Here is a 23,976-nt window from a genome sequence, read left to right on the forward strand (position 1 = left end):
GTTCAGAATCTGTGGGACACAACAAAGGCAGTCCTGAGAGGAAAATATATAGCGGTACAAGCCTTTCTCAAGAAACAAGAAAGGTCTCAGGTACACAACCTAACCCTATACCTAAAGGAGCTGGAGAAAGAACAAGAAAGAACCCCTAAACCCAGCAGGAGAAGAGAAATCATGAAGATCAGAGCAGAAATTAATGAAATAGAAACCAAAAAAAACAATAGAACAAATCAACGAAACTAGGAGCTGGTTCTTTGAAAGAATTAATCAGATTGATAAACCGCTGGCCAGACTTCTCAAAAAGAAAAGAGAAAGGACCCAAATAAATAAAATCATGAATGAAAGAGGAGAGATCACAACTAACACCAAAGAAATACAGACAATTATAAGAACATACTATGAGCAACTCTACGCCAACAAATTTGACAATCTGGAAGAAATGGATGCATTCCTAGAGACATATAAACTACCACAACTGAACCAGGAAGAAATAGAAAGCCTGAACAGACCCATAACCAGTAAGGAGATTGAAACAGTCATCAAAAATCTCCAAACAAACAAAAGCCCAGGGCCAGACGGCTTCCCGGGGTGGGTGGGGGGGAATTCTACCAAACATTTAAAGAAGAACTAATTCCTATTCTCCTGAAACTGTTCCAAAAAATAGAAATGGAAGGAAAACTTCCAAACTCATTTTATGAGGCCAGCATCACCTTGATCCCAAAACCAGACAAGGATCCCATCAAAAAAGAGAACTACAGACCAATATCCTTGATGAACACAGATGCAAAAATTCTCACCAATACTAGCCAATAGGATTCAACAGTACATTAAAAGGATTATTCACCACGACCAAGTGGGATTTATTCCAGGGCTGCAAGGTTGGTTCAACATCCGCAAATCAATCAATGTGATACAACACATTAATAAAAGAAAGAACAAGAACCATATGATACTCTCCATAGATGCTGAAAAAGCATTTGACAAAGTACAGCATCCCTTCCTGATCAAAACTCTTCAAAGTGTAGGGATAGAGGGCACATACCTCAATATTATCAAAGCCATCTATGAAAAACCCACCGCAAATATCATTCTCAATGGAGAAAAACTGAAAGCTTTTCTGCTAAGGTCAGGAACACGGTAGGGATCTCCATTATCACCATGCTACTCAACATAGTACTAGAAATCCTAGCCTCAGCAATCAGACAACAAAAGGAAATTAAAGGCATCCAAATCAGCAAAGAAGAAGTCAAACTATCACTCTTCGCAGATGATATGATGCTATATGTGGAAAACCCAAAAGACTCCACTCCAAAACTGCTAGAACTTGTACAGGAATTCCGTAAAGTGTCAGGATATAAAATCAATGCCCAGAAATCAGTTGCATTTCTCTACACCAACAACAAGACAGAAGAAAGAGACATTAAGGAGTCCATCCCATTTACAATTGCACCCAAAACTATAAGATACCTAGGAATAAATCTAACCAAAGAGACTAAGAATCTATACACAGAAAACTATAAAGTACTCATGAAAGAAATTGAGGAAGACACAAAGAAATGGAAAAATGTTCCATGTTCCTGGATTGGAAGAATTAATATTGTGAAAATGTCTATGCTACCTAAAGCAATCTACACATTTAATGCAATTCCTATCAAAATACCATCCATTTTTTTCAAAGAAATGGAACAAATAATCCTAAAATTTATATGGAACCAGAAAAGACCTCGAATAGCCAAAGGAATATTGAAAAAGAAAGCCAAAGTCGGTGGCATCACAATTCCGGACTTCAAGCTCTATTACAAAGCTGTCGTCATCAAGACAGCATGGTACTGGCACAAAAACAGACACATAGATCAATGGAACAGAATAGAGAGCCCAGAAATAGACCCTCAACTCTATGGTCAACTAATCTTCGACAAAGCAGGAAAGAATGTCCAATGGAAAAAAGACAGCCTCTTCAATAAATGGTGTTGGGAAAATTGGACAGCCACATGCAGAGAAATGAAATTGGACCATCTCCTTACATCACACATGAAAATAGACTCAAGATGGATGAAGGACCTCAATGTGAGAAAGGAATCCATCAAAATCCTTGAGGAGAACACAGGCAGCAACCTCTTCGACCTCAGCCGCAGCAACATCTTCCTAGGAACATCGCCAAAGGCAAGGGAAGCAAGGGCAAAAATGAACTATTGGGATTTTATCAAGATCAAACGCTTTTGCACAGCAAAGGAAACAGTTAACAAAACCAAAAGACAACTGACAGAATGGGAGAAGATATTTGCAAACGACATATCAGATAAAGGGCTAGTGTCCAAAATCTATAAAGAACTTAGCAAACTCAACACCCAAAGAACAAATAATCCAATGAAGAAATGGGCAGAAGACATGAACAGACATTTCTGCAAAGAAGACATCCAGGTGGCCAACAGACACATGAAAAAGTGCTCCATATCACTCGGCATCAGGGAAATACAAATCAAAACCACAATGAGACACCACCTCACACCAGTCAGAATGGCTAAAATTAACAAGTCAGGAAATGACGGATGCTGGCGAGGATGCGGAGAAAGGGGAACCCTCCTACACTGTTGGTGGGAATGCAAGCTGGTGCAACCACTCTGGAAAACAGCATGGAGGTTCCTCAAAATGTTGAAAATAGAACTACCCTATGACCCAGCAATTGCACTGCTGGGTATTTACCCTAAAGATACAAACGTAGTGATCCGAAGGGGCACGTGCACCTGAATGTTTATAGCAGCAATGTCTACAATAGCCAAACTATGGAAAGAACCTAGATGTCCATCAACAGACGATTGGATAAAAAAGATGTGGTATATATACACAATGGAACACTGTGCAGCCATCAAAAGAAATGAAATCTTGCCATTTGCGACGATGTGGATGGAACTAGAGGGTATCATGCTTAGCGAAATAAGTCAATCGGAGAAAGACAACTATCATATGATCTCCCTGATATGAGGAAGTGGAGATGCAACATGGGGGGTTAAGGGGGTAGGAGAAGAATAAATGAAACAAGATGGGACTGGGAGGGAGACAAACCATAAGTGACTCTTAATCTCACAAAACAAACTGAGGGTTGCTGGGGGGAGGGGGGTTGGGAGGGGGGTGGGGTTATGGACATCGGGGAGGGTATGTGCTATGGTGAGTGCTGTGAAGTGTATAAACCTAGCAATTCACAGACCTGTACCCCTGGGGATAAAAATATATTATATGTTTATAAAAAATAAAAAAAAACACATAAACAGGTGCATAGTCTTAACTAATTTAGTATAATAATTCTAGCAGACAAGTACTATTATTTACAGATAAGGAACTTCTTAGAGAGGTTCAGATACTTTATTAGGGTCACTTGAATGGCAACTGGTAAAGTCAGGTTTCATACCCTAGTCTGTCTCAGACCACTATTTATATGGCCACTGAGAGGGCTCATTTGTCATTTGTTATTTAAAAATTTTTTCCTCTTTGTTCTTTCCTTTTGCTCTTCTTCTGTCTCCTTTTGAGCTAATAGTTTTAAATATTTTACTCTATCTTCTCTACTTGACTTATAGCTTATACATTCTTGTATTTCTGAAAAAGTCTTTTTTCTAGGAATTATAATGTGTGTCCTTAAGTTAATCACAGTCTATCCGAAATTGATATTATACTATACTTTGTTTAATGTAAGGATATTTTTTAAAAAAGATTTTATTTATTTATTTGACAAAGAGAGAGAAGTCACAAGTAGTCAGAGAGGTAGGCAGAGAGAGGTGGGAAGCAGGCTCTCTGCTTAGCAGGGAGTCCGATGCGGGGCTCGATCCCAGGACCCTGAGATCATGACCTGAGCTGAAGGCAGAGGCATAACCCACTGAGCCTCCCAGGTGCCCCTAATGTCAGGATCTTATAAAAAATTTAATTCCATTTACTCCTAATGTCCTTTGTTCTACTGTTGTCATATATTTAAATCTACATATTTTTATAACCCTCACAATACTTTATTATTACTTTGCTTCTGTCAATTTTCTTATAAAGACACTGAAAAATAATGAAGAAATTTACCCATATATTTATGATTTCTAGTGCTCTTTATTCCTTCTTGTACATCCAGATTTCCATCTGGTGTCACTTTTCAGCCTAAACAGTCTTCCTTTAGCATTTCTTGTGGTGTGGGTCTTTTTTTTTTTTTTAAGATTTTTAAATTTTTTTTTAAATTTTTTTTTTAAAGATTTTTGGCAGAGAGAGAGAGAGGGAGAGAGAGCAAGCACAGGCAGATAGAATGGCAGGCAGAGGCACAGGGAGAAGCAGGCTCCCTGAAGAGCAAGGAGCCCCATGTGGGACTCGATCCCAGGACGCTGGGATCATGACCTGAGCCGAAGGCAGCTGCTTAACCAACTGAGCCACCCAGGCGTCCCTGGTGTGGGTCTTTTGGTGATGGATTCTTTCTGCTTTCAGTGATATGAAAATATCTTTATTTTACCTTCTGTTTTGAAAGATATTTTTACTGGATATGGAACTTCTGTTAAAGGTTTTTGCTCTTTATCCTTTCAGCTCTTTAAAGATACTTTTGTGTTTTCTATTCTCCATTTTTTTCTGATAAGCAATAAGCTGCTATTCTTATTGGCTGCTTGTCTGTTTGCAGTGTGTCTTTTTCTCTGGTTGCTTTAGAGATTTTTAAAATTTTTGTTTCTTTTTTTTTAACCATTTAATTATGATACATCTCTGTGAAGTTTTCTTTGTATTTATCCTGTGTAGGTTTTGCCGAGCTTCTTAGAAGTTTGGGTTAGTGTTTTATCAGATTAAGAAAAATTTTGCCTGATAGTTTATCACTTTTTTCCTGACAAAATTTTTAAACAAAATATGTTTGATTTTTCCTTTTCTTCAGGTTCCAGCAAGACTCAGCATGGTATTATTATTAATTCTGCCTTTCTTTAAGTTATGGATTTCTTCTGCATTAATTTTGATTTGTTAAAATACTGCTTTATATTATTTTGATTACTGAGTTTTTGGACAACTCATTAATTTTTTACACCCAAAGCAAGTGCCTCTACTCATCTCATCTTAGCCCCATCCCTTATTCTTAGTTACTTAAGAGCTCTTTCCAATACCTATGTTGTCTGAGGGTCTATTTCTATTGACTATTTTATTTGTTATTTGTCACATTTTCCTATATTATTGTATATCCAACAATATTTGATTATCTACTGCACATTATGGATAATATAGTCTAGAGACTCTGTTTTTTTTTTAAACATTTTATTTCTTTATTTGACAGAGAGAGAGAGAGAGAGATCACAAGTAGGCAGAGAGGCAGGCAGCGAGAGAAGGAAAAGCAGGCTCCCTGCCAGAGCAGAGAGCCGGATGTTGGGGCTTGATCCCAGGACCCTGAGATCATGACCTGAGCCGAAGGCAGAGGCTTAACCCACTGAGCCACCCAGTCGCCCAAGACTCTGTTTTCTTACTCTCAAGAGTGTTAAGATGGCTCTATAAATCACTTAATCACTGGCAGATCACTTCACTTTGTGGAGACATGATTTTAGTTTCTCTCAATTGTCTCTATTTCAGTTTTCCCCTAAGTTTGGGACTCAAATGTAGTCTCTTATTCAAGGTATGATCCTTGTGGGGCTTCAAAAGAAAGGCTTCTGGGGTTGGCCAAAGACTTCTAAATATGGTGTTTGAACACTAAACTCTGTCTTCTCTGCATGAAGTAGCTGTTGGAATATCTTTGTTAAGGACTGAATGTGGTGTCCCCATCAGATTCATAATATGAAGCCCTAATCCTCAAGGTGATGGTGTGTAGAGGTGGGGCTTTTTGGAAGTAAGTCAGTCATGAAGGTAGAGCTCTCATGAATGGGGTTAGTACCCTTAAAGAGGAAGAGATTAGAGGTCTTTCTCTTTCTGCCACATGAGAACACAGTGAGAAGATGTCTACAAACCAGGAGGAGGGCTCTCACCAGAAACCAAATATACCTCCAACTGCCCTTACAATGAGAAATACATTTCTGTTGTTTAAGCCACTCAGTGTGATATTTTTGTTACAGCAGACTGAACTGGCTGAGACAATCTTCTTACTTCTAGCTTACCAGTTATAGCTTTCTCCTGGATTTCTTAAAACCTCGTTCAATGCACAAGCAGTTCAGAAGTCAGCTAAGATTTTGAGGGCAGTTTTATATACATTTTATGGCTTCCCCTTTGGTGGCTCACTCTTTTCAATTTCCCTTCTCAATTTCTGGTCATTTTGACAAATCTACACTTTAATCTGACTTTGCAGCCCTGTAAAATTGTTGTTTCCTTTTGAGCTCTATTTCTTATGTGCCATGTGGACTGGGGTCTGTCTTCAGGAGAAAAAATAATGCAATTATTACTGCTATGGGTTGAATATGTGTCTCAGAATTCATATGTTGGAGACTTAACTTCCAATATGTCAGAATGTGACCTTATTTAGAGGTATAGAGGTAATCAAGTTGAAACGAAGTCTTAGGGTGGCTTCTAATCCAATATGACTCCTGTTCCTCCTCAAAGGGGACATTTGGACACAGACACACACATACATAGGGAGAGCTACTCATAAAGATGAAGGAGAGATGGGGGTGATGTATTTGTAAGCCAGGAGATGCCAGAGATCACCAAAACCACCAGAAGCTAGGGGAGAGATGGACCAGAATTTTTCTCACAGCCCTAAGAAGTACCCAATCCTTCTCATATCTTGATCTCTAACCTCCAGCCTTCAGAGCAGTGAGACTCTAGTTTCTGTCCACTTTTGGTCACTCTCTAGTCCTTCAAATAGTTATATCTTAAAAAAAATATTGTCCCAAGTTTATAATTGTCATTGGCCCAGAGGTTAGATTGATATTAGCTACTCCACTATTACCAAAACCTGGAAGTCCATGAACTAACTTTTCAATCTCTGTTGAGTCCATGCTCGGCAGCCTTCAAGCCAATATTGTTTACCCCTGAATCTAGTTCAGGGTCTCAGATCCCATTCTAGGGTCTGATACTCCTGCCCTCTGATGGTCTATAAGAAAAATTAGGACACTGTTTAGGGGTCATTAATAGTCAAGTTGATTGGTTATGACTGATCTTAAAATATTGTAGGTGAAAAACTCATTTTTCTTTTCCTGGAAGTATTGCATAGGACTTCAGTTGAGCCACTATTCAAGTACTTGTACAGATGAAAAGCTGCTCTCTGTGGAAATCTGATCCTACCTGTAGGTGCTTCTGCAAACCACTTTCATGCAGGTGAGTGTAGATTCATATGTTTATGTACATGCATGTTGGTGTATTAGAGCGGAGCTAGAAAACTCCCTATTTGGAAAAGAATACAAATTAGGCTCTTTGTGTTTAATAACACTTCAATTTTCCTTAAAATAGATTGCCCCCTTTTAGTCAATAATTGAACATATCTATTAACTTAGAGTGCTTAACTGTTAAATCTCCTGGAAGTAGCCTTGCAGAGTTAGTCCACAGGTCATTAACCATCAGTTCTTCTGGATTCTCTAAATTCACTCTCTCTTTAGTGAATTCTATTACTAGAGAGACACACTCTATACTATATTACTTTCACTTCCCATAGAAGTGTCTTTTCAGTGAACAGTGATATAATATTATGTCTTCAGTTTCCATCCAGTGTTGATAACAGAAAGAGTGATATGAAGAATACTCTGCAACTTTTGTATAACTACTGTTGAAGATACTGTTCATTATATTGCTCAGTATCTTATATAAAATCCTAGATGAATGGCTCCCATATTTTTCTTTTCCTTCCTTCTTTTTTTTTTTTAAAGATTTTATTTATTTATTTGACAGAGAGAGAGGGAGTACAAGCAGGGAGAGTGGTAGGCAGGGGGAGAGGGAGAGCAGGCTCCCTGTTGAGCAGGGAGCCTGATGTGGGACTCAATCCCAGGACCCTGGGATCATGACCTGAGCTGAAGGGATTTGCTTAACCGATGGAGCCACCCAAGTGTCCCCACCCATATTTTTCTTTTTGACTCCAAACCTTTTCTTCAAATAAAAGCTTATATGGAAGCTTAATGCCTTAAAATAGGTAAATATGGTTGAAATGGAAGCTGGAGACCCTCAAGCTGTGTCTTCCTTCTTCCTCTGTTTTTCTTTCTTCACCTCCTTCTTACCCACTACCTCACATTCCCCTACACTGTCATTTGTTAAAGATCTCTTCTGAACATAGTGTAAAAATAATTAATGTTAGCTTAAGGTGGGTATCATTATGGGAATTTATGCTAAGACAGACTTCATCTCATCTCACAAGTAGTTGTGTTTATTTTCATATAGCCCAGATTTGTAACTGTGTTTCTTTTCTTGCCTTGAATGACAGGAAATTCAGATAAGTAAGATGCTCAAATTTAACATTTATTCTTGTCCCAGAATAGATGCACCAATTTGCCTCATTTTTTTCAACCAAAGTTGTAAAAGGTTGAATTGTTTTAAATCCCCAATTCAAGGTATGTTATCATCCCAGAGTTGTTTGTATATGAATTTGCAGGCATATATTTATTTACTCATTCTTATTATCTTTGAATTCTGTTCTCATTCCTCATTTCCTCCACTACCACCTCCCGGATATACAACTCTATTATAATAGAATTAATGTATAACTTTCTCTTAGGATATGTTCCCACAAAAGGTATTGTTTTATGTTTGTGTGTATTATATATATGATATATACAAAATATATGATATACATAGAAATTATTTCATACATTTCTCACCATCCACTATGTTTTCAAGACCGGTATGCAGTTGTCTGTGTAAACATAATCTACTGCTTTCAGCTACTGCATAGTACTGTATGGTGAGTATCCACCACATATTTTATGTCCTCTTTCCCAGTGACATATACTCAGATTGCCTCCAACTCTTAGTCACCATAAATAGCATTGCAACAAGTATCCTTATGCATATGCCCTTTTGTCTCTGTACAAGTATTACTGTGGGATATAGACATTGGAGTGGAATTTCTGGGTCATAGCATATGAATCTCTTTATTTTCACTGGGTATTGGCAGACTGTTCTTCAGAATGGCTACACCCATCCACATTCTCACCAGCAGTGAAAAGGATACTCGCTCCTCCAAATCCTCAACAACTCTTGGTGTTATTCATTTTTATGTTTGCCAATCTGTAAAATATTTTTCATTACTGTTTTAATTTGCATTTCTCTCATTCTTAATTATATTGAGTAGATCTTCATATGCTTATTTTAGATTATTTTGGATTTCCTGTCTATAAATGGCCTGTTTATATCTCTTATCCATTTTCTGTTGCTGTTGGTGTTTTTGGCTATTGATTTTCAAAAGTCCCTTGTATATTCTAGATTTATTATTTAATAGAAATAATGTGAGCTACATAATCTTCCACTAGCCACATAGAATAAAAATAAACCAATAAAATTATTTTTAATAATGTATTTTATTTAACTTAATATATCTAAAATATTTTCATTTCAACATATAAACAGCCAATTATTTTTTCATACTAAGTCTTCAAAGTCCAGTTTGTATTTTAAACTTACAGTATCATTCAATTTGGACTAGCCACACTTTGAGTGCTCAATAGCCACTTGTGGCTAATGGCTACTGTATTAGGCAGTGAAGCTGTATTATGAACTATTTTTTAAGTTTAACACATTGCAAATATTCTCTTCCATTTTGATATTTGGCTATTAACCTTTTTTTGAAGAGGTATCTTTCCTGGTCTAATATATGGTCATTTTTTATAAATCTCTATATGTACTTGAACATAGTTATTCTGTTGTGTATGAGATTTTTTTCTCCATAAATATGCTTTATATTTCTATATCATAATAATTTTATTGGATTGTCCTATCAGTTTTTTTTTAAAGATTTTATTTATTTATTATTTGACAGATAGAGATCACAAGTAGGCAGAGAGGCAGGCAGAGAGAGAGAGGAGGAAGCAGGCTCCCTGCTGAGCAGAGAGCCCCATGTGGGGCTCGATCCCAGGACCCTGGAACCATGACCTGAGCCAAAGGCAGAGGCTTTAACCCACTGAGCCACCCAGGCGCCCCTGTCCTATCAGTTTTTGAGAGGAAGAGATGTAAAGTCTCCCACCACATTTGTGATTTTGTCAATTTATTCTTGTAATTCTGTTTCCTTTATACATTCCAGGCTATTTTGTTTATGATCTTCTTGGAGATTGCTTATTTTATAAATATCAAATGTTCCTCTTTGCCTCATTAAATGTTTGATACTTAAAAATACCACTACATTAGCTTCATTTATTATTTCTTGGTGTATCTTTTTTCCATGACTTTATTTTAAAGCTTTCGGTTTTATTTCATTTTACGTATGTTTCTTTTCTTTCTTTTTTAAAAAAATGTCAAATAACTCTTTAACTGAAGATAACAAAACAGCTACTGCAGATCTTTCTCTTTTTCATGGAAGTAATCCCCCCACAGATTTATTGAGATATAATTGATGTACAACATTCTATTAATTCAAAGGTGTACAATGCCATACTTGTACACATGCACACACACACATTGTTAAATGATTACCATAGTAAGTTAATTAACATCCATCATCTTACATAGTTATAATTCTTTTTCTTGTGATGAAAACTTTTAAGATCTATTCTCTTAAGGAGTTTCAAATATAAAATACAGTATTGCTAAATATAGTCACCATGCTGTACATTCTATTCCCAGGACTTACTCATATTATAACTGAAATTTTGTATCTTCTGACTACCTTCACCCATTGCCATCCTCCACCCCCTGCATAACTCCCTGCTTTTGGCAAGTACTAATCTGTTCTATGTATCTGTGAGTTCAGTTTTTCAAGATTCCACATATAAATGATAGTATACAGTATTTGTCTTTTTCTGTCTGACTTGTTTCACTTGGATATTAGCTTTTTGGATGCGCTCTTTTACTACACAGACTTCCTTAATTTTTACATTTAATTTGTTCTCTTTTGTTTTACATAGTCCTAATTTATATACTAGGAAGCATATTTTTCACTCAGGGTATCTCTTTTTCTGTGTTTATCTCTTTCATGCACTCTGATATAAAATCGTTTTGGTAAAAACGTCCTTAGAATGCACTTCTGAAGTGCTTATATCTCTTGAAGAAAAAATAATATCAATTGGGATCTCTACTTTTGGCAAGATAGAAAAACAGGGCTCTGACTTTTGTGAAACAAATGAGAAAAAGGAATACATATGTATACACACACATATATAAACGGGCACACACACATTCATCTATAGGTAAATGTGTATATAAATGAAACCAAAGTTTTCAAGTCTTTGGACTTCTGGTAACAAAGGACAGTGAACTCTGAGAGATGGGAAACAATGTATTCTCTAGGATTTCCACAGCTTCTACCTAGAGAGAGATTTCAGGCTGCAGTATGGAAAGGGGGATACTACATGGAGCTCAGGGGTTTCTTTAATTGTGCATTTGGAGGTAGGAGTTGGGGGATGTCTAAGAAGCTAGGCCAGGGAAACTTGCAGGAGGGGAGAGTAGTAATAGCAGAGAGAAAAAGAGACAGATGGATCAATAGATTGATAGAGTGCTCTAAAGGTTTTTAGTAGGTCACTCACGAGTCTTCAGAACATGTGATGAGGAAATTATTGAAGTGGAGATAGAACGACTCAAACAGAACTGAATGAGCAAATACCAAGTTCACACAGGGCCAAGTGTAGTCTTGTTCCCACCGGAAACATAGAAAAATTTACTCAATTTAGTGAGCATTGAGTAGAGTAATTAAAAGGTCTTTGCTTCATTAATGGGGAAAAATTATACCTAGAGTAAACATTAGCCTAGTCTTTCTTAACAAAGTTTAAAAGGAAGACCCAGGAGGTTAAAACTATTTCTATTAATGTAACTGCATCTCTATATCTTAGACCAAAAGTCAATAGCAAAAAATTAAAAAAAAAAAGTGATACCTAATGATGTAAAATTGACAATGTCTAATGCCCAATAAAAAAATTACTAGGGTGAAAAGAAGCATAAAAAGAAGCCACAATGATGAGCAAAATTAATCAATATAACTGACTTAAAAATAATAGATGACAAATTAGTAGATAGAGATGTTAACACACTTTCTGTATTATATTTTATATATTCAAGAAGCTTGAAGAAAAATAGGGAATTTTCATTAGAGACATGAAATATATATATATTTATATTTTTAAAAGATCAAAATGGAACTTCTAGAAACAAAAATTATAATCCAATCTCTATAAAGAACTCCTCAAACTCAACACCCAAAACCAGATAGTGATGTCAAAAAATGGGTAGAAGACATGAACAGACACTTCTCCAAAGATGACATACAAATGGCTATCAGACACAGGAAAAAATGTTCATCATCATTAGCCATCAGGGAAATTCAAATCAAAAACTGTATTGAGATACCATCTCACACCTGTTAGAATGGTCAAAATTAACAGGATAGCAAACAAGTGTTGGAGAGGATGTAGAGAAAGGGGAACCTTCTTACACTGTTGGTGGGAACGCAAGTTGGTGCAGCCACTTTGGAAAAATGTGGAGATTCCTCAAAAGATTAAAAAGATTCAGATGTAATGAAGAGAAGGGCCATATGTACCTCAGTGTTCATAGCAGCAGTGCCACAATCATCAAACTGGAAAAAGCCAGGATGCCCTTCAACAGATGAATGGTTAAAGAAGATATGGTCCATATATACAATTGAGTATTATGCCTCCATCGGAAAGGATGAATACCCAACATTTGTATCAACATGGATGGGACTGGAGGAAATTATGCTAAGTAAAATAAGTCAATTATTTTAAAAATAAGCAGAGAAAAAAATAAGCAGAGAATGTCAATTATCATATGGCTTCACTTACTTGTGGAGCATAAGGAATAACATGGAGGACATTAGGAGAAGGAAAGGAAAAGTAAATTGGGGGAAATTGGAAGGGGAGATGAAGCATGAGAGACTGTGGATTTTGAGAAACCAACTAAGGGTTTTGGAGGAGAAGGGGGGTAGGGGATGGATAAGCCTGGTGGTGGGTATTAAGGAGGGCACATATTGCATGGAGCATTGTATGTGGTGCATAAACAATGAATCTTGGAACACTGAAAAAATAAATAAAATTTAAAAAATAAACAGCAAAAGGATAAAATGTTGGATATGAGGAATACACTAAGATTAGACAGTGTAGAAAAAAAAGATTTATGAAAAGGTCATAATAGGAACTATTCAAAACAAAACACACAGAAAAAGACTGAAAAAAAAAAAAAAAACCCACACCCAGAATATCAGTGAATGGTGGGATGATTTCAAGCTGTCTAATATATGTGTAAGTGGAATCCACAAAGTAGAACAGAGGTGGAGGGGATGGAAACATAAAAATATTTGAAGATATAATAGCCCTGAAACCCTAACATAAGACACATAAGGAAAACTAGAGCAAGGTATATAAACAAATTAGTTAAAACTAGTTGTAAAGAGACAATCTTAAAAGTAGGCAAGAAACTGCCTCTCTGCCTACTTGTGATCTCTGTCTGTCAAATAAACAAATAAAATCTTTAAAAAAAAAGTAGGCAAGAAAAAAAAAAAGACATTATATACTGAGGAATAAAGAGGGCAACAGACTTCTCATGGGAAATAATGTAAACTACAAGAAGTGAGACAATGTTTTTACAGAACTCATGGGAAAAACTATTAATCTAGGATTCTTTACCAAATGAAAGTATCTTTCAAAAATACAGGTAATGTAAAGAAAATTTCAGGTATATATATAGATGGAGGAATTCATCACTGGCAGACCTGAACTACAAGAATTAGGTGGGAAAAAAAAAAATTAGGTGGAAGGAAAATGATGCCAGTGGATATCTGGATCTACACAAGGAAATTAAGGGTACTGGAAATGGTAAGTATGAGGATAAATATGCCTTTTTTCGTTGTTTAAATATCTCTTAAGATAATTGTTTAAAGCAAAAATAATAATTTTGTGTATTTTTGGACATATGTTGAGATCAATATGTGACAAATGGCAAGAAGATGGGGAAATAAATGAAATTATACTATTGTATGTTTTAATACCATACATGAATTGATATATCATTGGGAAATAGAGATAAATTAAAAATGTATTATTTTAACCCTAAAACAGCAACTGAAAGGCCTTGTCGGAGAGTGAAATAAGATGAAATTATAGAAGCTACTCAGTAAGACAGGAAGCAGGAAATGGGAACTAAAGATTAGATAGAATGAAGAGAAACAAAAGCAAGATTGTAATTAAAGGCCAATCATATCAATAATCACATATAATGTAAATGATCTAAAGAGCCCAATTAAAAGGCAGATTATCAGATTAGATAAAAGCAAGATCCAACTCAGTATACTCTACATATAAGAAGCCAACATTGAATATAGGGACATGAATGGTAAAGGGATGAATAATACACCATGCTAAAATGAATGAAAAGTTGGAGTGGTTCTACTAATATCAGACAAAGTAGGGTTCAGAGAAAATATAGTGACAAAGGTGGTTATTTATATGATTCATAATGATACAGTGTTAGTCCATTAAGCAGACATTATAATTCTAAATACTTACACACCTAATAACAGAACTTCAAAACATAAAACAACCACAAGGAAAAAAATAGGTAAATCTACAATTCTACTTGGAGACTTTAGCATCCCTTTATTAATAATTGATAGGACAAGTGGAAAATCAGTAAAAATGTAGAAGACTACTTTAGTCAACATACTAAATTAGCCTAATTCACAAAACACTATCAAAAGCAAAATGTACATTTTTTTTCAAATGTTTATGAGATTTTTATCAAAATAGGTCATATTCTGGGCCACAAAGTCAATCTCAATATATTAAAAATAATTCAAAAAGTACAATGTATATTCTTTTACCACAGTGGACTTATACTAGAAATCAATAACAGAAAGATCTTTGGAAAAGTCCCCAAATATTTAGAAATTAAAATGACACACTTGCAAATAACATATGGGTAAAAAGAGTAGTAAAAAAAATTAGAAAGTATCTTGAACTGAATGAAAATATAAACACAACATGTCAAAATATGTAAAATGTTATTAAAACAAAGCTATATTAAAGTATTACAAAGCCATAGATCAATATCTTAGAAACATAGGTGAAAAAGTCCTTTGAGACAGACATGAAAAAAATCTGTAGGACTTGAAAAAAAATCTATAGGACTTAAAAAAAAGGTCCTAAACAAATTTTAGAAATCAAATCAAACAATTTATAAAAGCATAATACACTATGGCTAAGTGGGGTTTATTCCAGGAGCACAAGTTGGTTTCACATTAAAAATAAAAATCAATATAATCAATTAGGAAACTAAAAGGCAAAACTATATGATCATCTCAAGACATGTAGAAAAACCATTTGATATAATCCAGTACTATTCTTAACAAAACCTCCCTAAAATCTAGGAATAGGAGCAACTTATTCAACCTGATAAAGGGCATTTACAAAATTCTGACAGTTAATCCAACTTAGTAGTGAAATACTAAATGTTTTCCTCCTAAAATCAGGCACAAGTCAAGGATGCTAACTTTCAATTTCAACATTGCATAAAGGGCTTAACTGGTGCAATAAGGCAAGAAAAAGCCATAAAAATATCCAGATCTTAAAGAAAGATGTAAAATGATTTTTTTCTCAGATACTGTAATTGTCTATGTAGAAAATCCTGTAGGTCTATACAAAAGCAACAATACAATGTAGCTTCCTCCAGATCATATTTTCTCAAATTATTTTTATAATATTATTAATGGTTGCATATATAGTACTCAGATAATTCCTTTATTATCAAACAATAGGTTGTTTGAATTTTTCTAATATTATTATTAATGCTGTAGTAAATATCTCTATTAGCTTAATTTGATTCACATTTCTGTTACTCTCCATTGTGTAAATTCTGAATAATTAAAATTGGATTTCTGGGTAAAAGGTGATAGACATTTTTAAACTGGTGATATGCATTATCAAGTTTTCCCCAAGGCAGGTTGTCCTAACTATTAAAGAGTATTTTGTTGTTTTAGTTCATACATTATTGTCATCTGGGTATTATGTTTTGATAATGGGATATGGATTTTTAGTTTTTCCCAATTATTCTAGCACCAAATAATAATAATAATAATAATAATAATAATAATAATGATTCCCTATTGACTTGAAGTATTATGTAAATATATTGAAATATTATATATTTTTAAGCTTCTAGATAAGTTTTCTTTTGTATCAGTATCCTTTTCTAAATGTTGTCTTAGCTTTATCATTTATGTTAATAATTTACAGTGCTAGTTTCTCTCCAACTATTATTTTTCAAAATCTTTTTAATTATAAAATAAAGCTCATCAATTAACCATTTATATAATTTCTAGAATTATTTCTCCAAATAAAAAAATTGATTGAAATTTTGTTTGTTTAATGTCATTCAACATCAAAATTTATAAATTAAGTTTGATGAAGAATTGTGCCTTTTATAATGTTGAATCTTTTAACAGGAGATATGTCAGTGTTCCCCTTACACAAACTTTCTCTAAGTATATGTTTGATTTCCTCTTTAGCTCCATAATGATTTAGGAAAGCATTTTCCAGTTGATTTGTTATATGTGTGCATCTGCTTTGGCTTTCTAGTCTTATAATAGTGTCTATCAGAGACTGAGGATGATAACTTTTGCTTCTGAATAAATTTTTGAGGTTTTCTTTAGGGTCCATTATATGGTCAACTTTCATTAATGTTCATGGACACTGGAAAAGAAGATATATTCTCTACAAACTTCCAGGTTTAATGAAAAAGTTAAATCAATTTTCTTAATTGCGTTATCCATATTCTTCTATTTTCCTATTTTCTCTATCAGGTCTCAAAAATATGTATTAAGAAATCTCATGATTCTAATGTGTTTCTGTCAATTTCTTGTATTTCTAATAATTTTTATTTCACTTATTTTGATGCTACGTTACTCAAAACATAGAAGTTTTATATTACTTTATTTGCCTTGTGCATTTTGTTCTTTATCAGTTAAACATGGTCCTCTTTATCTTGTTTATTGCATATTTCTTTGAGTTCTATTTTAATATTAATCTTATTGCCTCTGTTTCCTTTTTGTTCACATTAGTCTGGTACTTTGTTCATCTTTTTATTTTTAAACTTTGTGTCATTTTATTATTATTATTTTTAAAAGTATGTCTTGGAGATAATTTGTAATTGAATTCTTTTTAAAGTTAAATATGAATGTCTTTGAATTTCATTAGGTGAGTTTATCCTATTGTTATTGATTACTATCACAGATAAGTTTTGTTCTACTTTCATCTTGTTTTTCTTGGCCATTTTGTATTTTAGAAATATATATCATTAGTTTTACTTTTGGTAAATAAATTAATACTTCTTTTCTAAGTGATTACTTTTAATTAAAAGGACATACTTGTTCCTTAACCTTCTTTATCAATGTCAACCAAATATCAATATCTAATATTATCAAAATATCTAATATCACCAATATTATCTAATACCTGCTTGTCTATTATTTACAGAGTAGTATAATTTACTTCCCTCAATTGTTCTTTTACCTAGGGTATGTGTTAATTTAATATGTAATTTTTAAACTAGTTAATTACTGTGTATTTACTGTCATTTTACATTATATATCTTTTGGTAATTATTTTTTGACATTTCCTTATGTTTTGTAATTTCCTTGATAGCAGGTGTTTTCATTTAAGTCTCTGTCTTAATGATTTCAGTATTTACCAGTCCTTTTACAGAAAACCTTCTTCAGTATTGAGTTCTTTATTTTTATTTACTTATTTCTGTCAGCTGTTTTGTCTTTAATTAGTTTTTATTTCCTTCAAAAAGACTTTCTGAGTGGTATATATATTTTTGTGTGTACTTGTATATATTTAAGAATATTTTCTATTGCTATTATGTGTAAGTAACAACCAGCACAGAATTCTCAGTTGATAACTCTTTTTCTCGCCCCTTGAAACCTTGTTGCTATTATTCCATTGTTTCTGGCATTTTAATTTACGATCGGTAAATTCTGAGATTGGCTTGCTATTTTTTTTTTTAGGAGAGCTATTTTATTTCCCTTGATTCTATTTTTTATATGATTCTTCATTTTATTCTTAAAATTAAACATGTCATGAAGGCATTTCTCTAGGTTTTTTTGTTTATTTATTTATTTGTTTGTTTGTTTGTTTATTTTTACTTTGTTGTGACTCCTTTTGGTCTGGCAAATCCAGTTTTTCATATCAGGAAGTTTTCTTCAGTTGTCCTTAGCTTTTGGTGTTCCATGTGTTGTGTTCTGTTTTGTTTTCAGGAATGTTTGTTTGTTTCTACTTACTGTCTTGCATATCTATAATATGTTCTTTTTTCTTATTTGTTTCTTTGGGCTTTTCCATTTATTAGAAAAGTCTTCTGAAATACATATTTCATAGCAATGTTTTTGTTTCGGCAGTGTCGGGACTGTTCTCTATTTACTTATTTGTTTAATTTTGACATCATATTTGAAATTTCCTTGCAATTTCTCTTTTAAATTTTTGCATAACAAATTATAACATATATAGCATATAAGTTACATGAGTTATGAATCATGATAGCAAAATGGGAACTCACAGCTGGCTTTACCATCCACTTTAAAAACTGGAATATCAACCATAGCTTTAAAGGTACTCCTCTGCTTGCGTTTCCCCCATGGGTAACGACCATCAGCAAGTTATATTGTCATTCCCTTATTTCTAAAAAATAGCTTATAGTCAAGTATGTATCTGAAAACAATGTAATGTTTAATAGCTTTGTAAAATACTATTATGCAGTGTGATTTTTTTCATTCAATGCTGTATTTATAAAATTGATGCCAGTTTTTGTGTACATCTGTAGTTTATTCCTATTACTTGCCTTGTAACACTCCGTTGTTACAATTCATTTAGCCATGCTCCTGTTAATGGATATTTGGTGGTTTTCATACTTTTGAGATTATGAACATTTTAGTACATGTTTCCTGATGAACACTTTACACAATTTGCACAATTAATTCCTCTGGCCATGTATCTAGGGATAGAACTGTTGTGCTGTAGAGAATGTGCATGTTCAAAATGCCACACTTTTCCCAAAGTGGATGTGCCCTTTTGCATTCCCATCAGTAGTGCATGATTTCTTACTGGGGATAGTTTCCTCAGGCTTCCATTATTACTGCTGAGGAGTTTACTTCTAGTCTAAAGTAGGTGATCTGTCTTCCTTCTCCAGCTTCTTTTAAAGTTTTTTTCTTTTTCTTTAGTGTTTTTAGGTTCACTACTGTGTGTCCAGTTATGAATTAAAAAAAATTATCCTGCTTGCCATGTAATTTTGGAGATATCCAAATTTCTAAGCAGTGTCTTTCCAAGGTGACTTCTGTATGTGGTTCAGGGATAATATTTAAGTATACACTTCTAAAAAATAGACTTTGGTTTTTTTTTTTTTTTAAAGATTTAATTTATTTATTTGACAGACGGAGATCACAAGTAGGCAGTAGAAGCAGGCAGAGAGTGAGGAGGAAGCAGGCTCCTTGCTGAGCAGAAAGCCGGATGTGGGGCTTGATCCCAGGACCCTGGGATCATGACCTGAGCTGAAGGCAGAGGCTTTAACCCACTGGCCACTCAGATGCCCCTAGACTTTGTTTTTTTAGAGAAGTTTTAGTTCACAGTAAAACTGAGGGGCAAATACAGATTTCTTACATACTGTGTCTCTCCATCCCCCAAATGTATCCTCCTCCACTATCAATACCCACACAGGAGTGGTACCTCTGTCACAATTGTTGAATCTACATTGACACATTATTTTCACCCAAAGACCCTAGTTTACATTAGGATTCATTCTTAGAGTTGTACATTCCAAGGGTTTTGACATGTGTAATGACACAAATCTATCATCATGGTATCATATAGAATAGTTTCACTGGCCTAAAAATCCTCTATGTTTCATCAGTTCATCCTCCCAACCTCCACCAACTTCTAGCAACCTCTGGTCCTTTGACTGTCTTCATAGTTTTGCCTTTTCCAGGATGTCATATAGTTAGAATCATACATACATACATATGTAGAATCATACAGTAGAATATACAGTATATAGTCTTTCCAGATTGACATCTTTCACTTACTAATATATATTTAAGGTTCCTCTCTATCTTTTCATGGCTTAGTAGCTCATTTTTTTTTTTTTTTAGTCTTGAATAAATAGTCCACTGTTTGATTGTACCACAGTTTATTTATCCACTCACATACTGTGGGACATCTTTTTTGCTTCCAAGTTTTGGCAATTCTGAATAAAGCTGTTATAAACATTTGTGTGCAGGTTTTTTTGTGGACATAAATTTTCAACTCCTTTGATAAATATCAAGGAATGTTATTGCTGGATCATATGGTAAGAGTGTTTAATTTTCTAAGAAATTACTTATTTTCCAAGCACCATTTTGTATTCCTACCAGAGATGAACGAGTGTTCTTGTGACTGCACGTCTTTATTGACATTTGGTGTTGTCAGTGTTTGGTTTTAGTCATTCTAAAATGTGGGTGGTGGTATCTTCTTTTTAAAAAAATTATTTATTTACTTGAGAGAAAGAGAGTGAGAGAGAGAACACGAGAGAGGAGAGGGTCAGAGGGAGAAGCAGACTCCCCACTGAGCAGGGAGCCTGATATGGGACTCAATCCCGGGACTCCGGGATTATGACCTGAGCCGAAGGCAGTTGCCTAACCAACTGAGGCACCCGGGCAACCCCCCTGCTTTTTAAAATATTTTATTTATTTTGGGTGGTGGTATCTTATTATTGTTTTAATATGCAATTCCCTAATGACATATGATGTTGAGCATGTTTTCATGTTAATTTGCTACCTTGTATTTTCATTGATGAGTTGTCTGTTAAGATTTTCTGTCCATATTTAAATTAAAATTTCTTTCTTATTGCTGAGTTTTAAGAGTTCTTTGTGTAATTCGGATACCAGTCTTTATAAGAAAGTTCTTTTGCAAGTATTTTTTCCCAGTCTGTGGCTTTTATTGATAGTGTCTTTTGCAAAGCAGAATTTTTTAATTTTACTGAAGTCCAGGTTATTCTTTCTTTTGTGGATCATACCTTTGGTGTTGTATTTAAAAAGGCATCACCATACCCAAGGTCATGTAGGTTTTCCTCTATGTTATCATCTAGGAGTTTTATTGTTTTGCATTTTACATTTAGGCCTGTGATCCACATTGAGTTAGTTTTTTGAAAGGTTTGTAAGATCTATGTCTAGATTATTTATTTATGAGTTTATGTATATATTTCTTTATTTGCATGGATGGTTAATTATTCATTAATAACCAACATTTTTGTTATTACTCCTTTGTCAAAGACCAGTTGACTATATTTGTGTGGGTCTAATTTTGGACTCTATATTCTGCTCCATTGAGCTCTTTGTCTATTCTTTCACCAATATCACACTGTCTTGATTACTGTAGTTTTATATTAAGTCTTGAGGTCAAATAGTGTGAGTACTCCTTAGAATCAATTTACTGATACTCACAAAACAACTTTCGGGGATCTTGGTTGGAACTGTATTGACTTTATAGATCAAGTTGGAAGGAACTGACATCTTGACAATATGAAGTCTTCCTATCCATGAATATGGACTATCTCTCCATTTAATTAGTTCTTCTTTGATTTCTTTCATTAGAGTTTTGTAGTTTTCCTCAAATAGATATTGTGATGTGTTGCCTATTATTTCTGATGATTCTTAACCATAGTACCTTGTTTCCTTGTGGGTTTGGGTAAAATTTTATATTGTGAGTTCATATTTGGTTGAACTTAACAGATGCGAAATCTAGGAACATTTGATAGGGTAATTTTCATTCAGAGAAGTTTTGTGCTTCTACTAGGAATCGAGGAGCATTATCAACCTATGACAATTTCAGTCTCTTTGAAGGACCTCAGTTTAATAGGTCATCAAGTTTATTTCCCCCAATTAGCATAGGGCTGCAAGTTTAGCTTCTTGATTTTAATGATACAGGAATTTAATTATAATGCAATCCTGTCTTGGGGCACTTGGGTGGCTCAGTTGGTTAAGCATCCACCTTCAGCTCAGTCATGGTCCCAGCATCCTGGGATCGAGTCCCACATTGGGCTCCCTGCTCAGCAAGAAGTCTGCTTCTCCCTCTCCCTGTGCTGCTCCCTCTCTCTCTGTCAAATAAATAAATAAAATCTTTAAGAAAATGCAATCCTGTCTTTATAGTCCTCAGTGCTCCTTCTCTCAAGCAGTTCTTGCTTTCTCCATTTCATGCTCTTGTGGATTTTCTTTTCTTGAGAACTCAAAATGCATTAAAAGGTGATTTTTATAATTCACTGAGGTCTAGTCCATTATAATGCTGAAAGGTTGGTAATCATTTCTATATTTTATCCATTTCTTATTTTTGTTCAATTGTCTTTGAAATCTCAGTTTCTTTTCATTCTGTTTCATAAGAGGTAATGACTTGTTGTATTCTACTGAGAATACAAATTTCCAGACATTTTCTTCTGATGCCCAGAGGTGATCATTTTTCAGAGGTATGTTCTTCCACTGTGTCTTATATGCTGTTCCATTTCTCTTGTCAAGCAATTTTCTTTCTTTGAATTATTTTTCTTTATTAATCTTCAAAAGAATTAAAATCTGTATTATCCTTTTATTGGAGGTTTGAAATAACTTTTATTCTGTTCTTTGTCCATTTGAGGCAAAATCTCAAATCTTCACTTTCCCAGATTTAAATTCATTGACTGGGTTTATGCATACAACCTCTAGTGTAAATGCCAAACTTTAGTAATAACCTAGAAGGCATCTTTTCCTGTTGCAACTATTTGCCTGGTTCTCTGATAAGCTGAATGGATGGAATACATGAAAATATACATTCCTAACTTCCCTGAACTTCTGATGAGTGGTTTCTAAGAGTTGTTATTAAAGAGATGTAGAAAAATTCAGGGTTTAGGATTGGTAGCTAATAGGAGGGGGTAAAAGATCAGTCAACACTTCTCTGGTTAAAACTCAGATAAGCACCAATGGATGGCTCCTCACATTGATCCTTGGTATAGACCTGGGTTTCTGAGTCTTGTAGTCAGAGGACAGGCAGTGAGGGAAGCATGAAATGTCTTCCTAAATTAAAAAGTCTTTGTTTCATATGGCATAGGGCCTCAATATGTTGCAAAGCAAAGCCTGGCTAGGTATTTTTCCCTAATACACTTCCATCTACTTTCCTGTAAAGTTCTTTTAGTTTCATTGGTTGTAAATTTCATTTTTCCCCCCGCATTTTTGTAAACATTTTAAGAGGATATCAGAAAAGCCTGCTTTGGGTACCATGTTACCTGTAAGTCGAATAGATGGCTTTTAAATAACACAAGATAAAAAATACTTGGTGCTCTGACTTAATCAGTACCATGAGCTCTGTATTTATATCCTTAATTCTCTTTGAAAAGAGGTGCTTTAGTGGGATTTTCCAGGCTTGCTCTTCCTCAGTGAGGGCATAAAGGAAACTTAGCTGTCAGTTTGGGTGGGTGGGGAAAAAGAGACTTTCAAGTTTTTGAGGGAAATGTGGTAGGTATATTCATGTCAAATTGATATCACTAATATTTTCCTCACAAAGTTTAGGGAGCTGCTAATTTACTGGGGTTGTAGTAACTGGCAGAGCTCGCAGGTGTAAATCCAGCCCAGTGCTCATCTGCTCTACCGGGACAGTAATACTGCTTGGAGATAGTCATAAACCTCTAACTTGAGCATGGATCCTTCATTCATTCATTTATTCATCCATCAATATATTGAGTTCTAGTCTAATTAAGGGAATAAGAGCTCCCCATGCTTCCCATGGTCATTTGAGGGTAAAGGTATTTTAATATCCAGTAGCAATGTGATGGGACAAGCACCACAGCAGACATGGGCTTAAGAAAGACAACAGAATAATTGATTCAGACTTGCAGAGAAATGATTTTTGAGTTGAAGTTTGAATCATTCAACAACAG

Source organism: Enhydra lutris, unplaced genomic scaffold, assembly GCF_002288905.1.
Source record: "Enhydra lutris kenyoni isolate GAN:26980312 unplaced genomic scaffold, ASM228890v2 scaffoldscaffold3, whole genome shotgun sequence".
NCBI classification, from domain to species: Eukaryota; Metazoa; Chordata; class Mammalia; order Carnivora; family Mustelidae; genus Enhydra; species Enhydra lutris.